This window comes from Buceros rhinoceros, unplaced genomic scaffold, assembly GCF_000710305.1.
Source record: "Buceros rhinoceros silvestris isolate BGI_N320 unplaced genomic scaffold, ASM71030v1 scaffold12662, whole genome shotgun sequence".
Lineage (NCBI taxonomy): Eukaryota > Metazoa > Chordata > Aves > Bucerotiformes > Bucerotidae > Buceros > Buceros rhinoceros.
Window position 1 is genome coordinate 41,634 of NW_010399549.1, and position 5,536 is coordinate 47,169.

A 5,536-nucleotide genomic window follows, 5' to 3' on the forward strand; every position below is an offset into this window, starting at 1 on the left:
CTCTTTCCCATTGAACCTCTAGGTGAAGTTCTGCACTTTCTTTGACAGGTCCATTTCCAACACTGCTGTCTGTCTTCCAGTCACCTTCAGTGGTTTAAGTTCTGTCAAGAGCTAGGGGGCCACTTGTTAAAATACCAAAAATACCAACATCCATTCTGTTAATTTTAGTTTCTAATCTCTGATTTTCTACACTAAATAGCAAGATACTTCTGCAATAATTTTTATTTGAGTGGTAGCAGAAAGATCAATTCATTCCTTCAACTTCAGTGGAAATGAAGCTTAAACAGTTCATAATGTTCCGTAAAAGTTGCACAGAATCCTACAAAGCTGGCTACCAACAGACACACTGCTTTTCAGTTCGGTTCTTCTATCTATCTGCTTCGTTTTGCCCCTTTTTTTACTGTAGGTCATTGTAAAGCAAATGGTTTCAGGCAACTGCAGATGACATCTATGAGCATACCTGGAACCACCTGGCAAGCGGAAGGACGACTAATATCTTCCTGCACGATCTGTCAAGAGTGCTGCAGTGCTTGGCACAGGACCACTATTTGGCTGAAGGAAGGTAACCTACCACACTACCAAACAGCCTGTGCTAAGGGCTTTATCAAAAAGGTAAGTATTACACTTTACAAACGGTGAAGCTTATCTTTAAGAGATGGTCCTACTGCAATTAAAAGTAAGGCAGGTGGGCAGCATCACTTCTACTTAGTGTTGATTGAAGCAAATTTGCTGTATATAAATGCGGTTGGTTTTCACAGCAACAGCAGGTACACATTTGGCTGGTTGTAGGAACCATATGCAGATGAAAAAAAGATCATTCTCATCATGCCCAGACCCATCCACTCACTCCCAATTCCCATAACATTGAGCAAAGTTCACTTCCACTTTGGAAGGTTGCATTTTATCATTCCCATCTTTTCCACTAAAACTGGTCCAAATTCAGTAGTGACTCATATCCCTGCCACACTGACGTCAGGGGAGAATTTGGCTTATTATGTGTAATAACTAGGCTTCAAACTGAAATCTGCTATCTCATGAAAGGTGTTTTCACATGGGCACTCTGGTAATTGTGGGTTGGTTTATGACCGGTACTATGTTAGATTTCTGTTTGAGTCTAAAAAGACCAGTGAATCACAAACATTCCAAAGATTTAGAAAAAAAGAAAGTAGGTCAGAGTTTGACCCACCAATTTCGACCCTCAAATGTCTTTCTGCAGATGTTGACATTGCACACAGAACCTGACATACTCAAGGAGAAAGATTACATACGACTTGCAGCATAACAGAGCTTCTTGTCAGCCACAAGAGGACTGTAGGCACCCTGTAGGCACCCAGGTCTTCCCCATTTACACTGGTGACGCACAGCACACATTTCTTATTTTTTCTCTGGGAATACAGGGAACACAAAGGCTCATCCCCATAATAAGCACAACGCTTGCACCTTTGGAAACGTTCTTTTTGTACAGTGGACACAGAGGGCAAAACACACAGTGCTCAGTTTAAAGTCAGCAGGGGGTAGGACCTTTCATCCTGCTTCATCCCACTCTACTCGCAGAAAAATCTGCCCTGCAAAGACTCATCATTTTGTCTAACTTCAAAATTCTTCCAGGGATTCTAGGGACTGGTCTAGTCCCTAGCTGAGCCAGGCCCCTAGAACTTACCTGTAGTGATGATCAAGGAAACCGTAACGATGGCATCAGTGTGGGTACTGGATACTACACTCTTGTAGTTATCTGTATCGTCTCAGGAGAAGCATTCAGATTTGAAAGACAAAAAACAGAGAAATCAATAAACAAAAGTTTCCCATAGGCTGGTAAATGTATTAGTGAATTCCTCTTTTTATTTGAGTTTAAATCAGTATTTTTAAATCACTAACAGAATTGACCTGTTGAAAATCCCAAACCTCTGAGGTCAGAAATTTTGAGGCCAAATCCAACACTCCCTCCTCCCTAAAGATCCCTCACAGCCTTCCCAAAGCCCCCAAACCAGAGAGAAGTCTCCCCACTGACGGCAGTGTATTTTGGATCAGGTCCATTCTTGACCTAAGGCAGCAAAATGAAGCCCCGTTTCTTCTCAGAGACATCCTTTTATCGTGGTGCTCTGCACTGGAGGTGAGAATCGCCCCTGAACTGCATAAGCCATACAGAGAGCAGAGGAGGGGGAAAGGAAGTGTTGGACTTAAGTCTCTGGAGTACTGCAGGGAAAGAAAAAGAGAGTTTGACCTGCCCTGGCTGGCAGAGTAAACGAAAGACTGCCTGAGAGAAGAGATGAATTAGAGTGGACTGAAGAATTAAGGAGAGAAAGGGACAAGCAAGGAAGAGACCAGAAGGGCAGAGCATTTGCAGCCATGGGACATCACAAATTAAACAGGGCTGAACTGGGACACGTGTCCTGAATAGCGTTATGAATTATTAAGGTTTAGCATTGGTTTTGCCTGAATGACCCATGAGAGGCATTAGAGCCTCACTATGCTAAACATAAAACTAAGTAACAAAAAGAATGGTTCCTGCCTGGGTGCTGTCTTTGGTTGCTCAGAAACACTGCCCTGCAAACACACAGTATTTGAAAGTAGCACTGCTGCAACAGGCCAGCTGCACACTGGGACATTTTTAGTGCTGCCGAGGAAAACTAGAGCGCTTACGTTTCTTTTTTTACTGTTTTTATTGTGGACGTAAAACAAATAATGAGCTAATGGCAAGGGGAAAAAGTGTGTTAGCACATACTTAAAAATACTGTCAAAAACATTCTGCATCCTTCTTCTATGGGTACCCACTCTCTCTTCTCCATGTTATATTAGGCTTTGGTTTACTTTTAACTTCAGCTCAGAATATGGCTTTGTCCCTTAAAATTCAGGAATAAGCATTGGAATTAATGAATGAGCGGGTGAAATGGAACAGGGGCCTGTTACCTACTCTCTCTGTTTGGGTTTATTGTAAATGCACGGTTTCTTTTCCTGCCTGCTTTATAGAAGAGATCAGTTTAACCTTGTTTTAGTTTGCTGACTGTACTTATTACAACTTTACATCCATCACAGATACCACTCTGGGAATGAAACCGGTTTGTTAGCAGTGTTCTGCACGCTGACAGGAATGATTTGTGATTTTTTGTGATACGTAATAAAGGCTCACATGATCTTTCTGTCACTTTAGACAGCCACAGATCTGTCACATGGGAGAGATTATACATGATGGAAAGGCTTATTTACTCATGCATTAAAGATCACCATCTTCCAGGCCCAGCCAAATCACCCCATCATGAGTTTTGCATAAACAAGAACTACTGTACTTAAATCATACGGACAAATTTCCAGCAGCTCAAATGAACAGCAGCTTTTCTTTTTTGACTGGTCCATGTCAAGCCTCTAAAAACAGAGGATGGGTACGGCTAACTTCAGTTTGCACCCGTTTTTGTTTACCACTCTTCCAGTGGTAGAAGATTTCCTTGTGTGAGATGGCTGAATACATTTAGGAACACCTGCAAATGCAGTCAGTTGTTGGCATGTCCTAGGTAAAGAACGTCTCTCACCAGAAATTTTTATCACTCACATTGATGTTGTCAATGGAGAAGGTTCTTCCACAAATCCAGGCAACCGTTCTCCAGCAAGGATCTCAAAGGAGCATGTCACCACGCTAAAACACTCCAATACGGCAGACGACTTCCCAGAAACAACTTATTCAGTTGCAGGAAAAAACATGTTAATTAAATGAAGAAAGAGGTACCATTTGAAGGGTTTATTAACTGGGAGTGGGAAAGGGTGGATACAACAAGCAGCCCTGAAACAAAATTACACAGAGAATTGGCCCAGTCAACTAAAGCCCTTGGGAGAGAAAGGTTTGCGCAGCAAGTGTCTTCAGAGGAGACTGCTGATCAATTCATAGCTTCTTTCGAGTCTGCCTGCAGAATTCTGGGCAAGTAATTTGCGCTCTCTTTGCCTGCTTTATCATCTACACAACGGGAAAATTGGGCTGCCTTGCTGACAGGGGTACTGCAAAGTGCTTTGACACGAGATGTGATTCTAGAAAGGTATCAAAACTGAACATATCACAAGGCCCATTACACCTTACGCTGGTCTGCACGAGCTGCACTAGGCTCCTGAGTGCTGCTCATGCCCTGTGTCCAAACAAATGCCCATAGTTTAAGACAAATTCTCGTTCTTTAAACTGTTCGTTTCAGGAGGCTCCAAAGAATTTTTGTACCAGAATGAAGCCATTTAGTTTGTGTTTATAAGAACTAGTTCTTCAGTTCAGGTAAAACTGTATTTTTTTCTACCCAGACTGGGAGCTGGCCTTGAATACTCATTTCTAACAGCTCCATGTAAACACCTCACTGGAACCGAGATATTTTTCTGTGAACAATAGCAGGGAAACTACAGAAACTCTACTACCAGCTTGGATTATTCCAGCTTGTTCATTTAGACTATTTCATTGCACACTATTTTCCATAAACAAGGACATCCCCAGCTCTCCTAAGCATATCGCATACAGCGGGACATGTGAATGCTTCCAGGGCCTGCGCACACCCTGCTCGCAGTGGCTGCAGCAGGGAACCGTGTCACTGTCTTCACTGCAGTGTTGAGACAGTAAGGAAGTTGCTTTATGCCAAGATAATCGAAGTAAGACAAAACATTTCTAATCAAAGGCTGATGCAATAGCCTTGCAATAGCAGGTAGACCATGTACTGGCCTTTGGGAAGAACAAAAACACTCACGTCCCTCTCGGCACAAGGCAACCCCTGCTGCATGGATACAGCTCACGTTTTGTCAGCTTGGTGTGGATCACCGTGCATAGTACAGTCAGGCCACGTGACTGTACTACGGGAAAAAATTCTGTCACCATACAGCCTGTTTCCAGCAGGAGCTCTGCTGCCTATAGCTATGCCAAGACTGGTCCCTGTATGCAACGCAGTTTGGAGAAAAGGGATGATTCTAGTCCTTGAGGGATGTCTACTAGTCATCTAGAAATTGTGGCTCCCTAGTCAGAAAAAGCGTTGCTTGGCAAGACTGTCACAGCATGGAATGGTAGTCTCTGACACCACTGTGTGCTGCTGAAGGATCCTGAGGCAGAGGGAAATTGGCCCAAACCACAAGTCTTTCCATGATCTGGGGGCACAAATGATAGAGCTATAATTATGCACTGCAACCTAGAAGATATGGTCCACAAGGTAAACAATGTTAAGACCACATGACCTTGGGCCTTGGCTTTGTGGCCAGCAGAAATTACAGCTATGCCAAAAGTGCTCTGTTTTGGGTATCTTCCCAAGAAGATCCTTTCCCTGATGAGAACATATACACCCTGGTCTCCTTGCTGAGCTGGCCTTTGTCTCCAGCCTGCCTGCATGAGACACGAATGTCCTCTGACTTCTTACGCACAGAAGACAAGTGGAGAGTCTCTATCCTAGACTATGTATCTCCATATACCTTCTAAAATAATACAGGGTTATCACGCATTTCTAGACTGTCTGCAAGCGAATGGTTATTTTAGCTTCAGTTACAGAGCTGGGAGAGTTTAACTAGTTCTTTTGTAAGTAACTGACTCTTC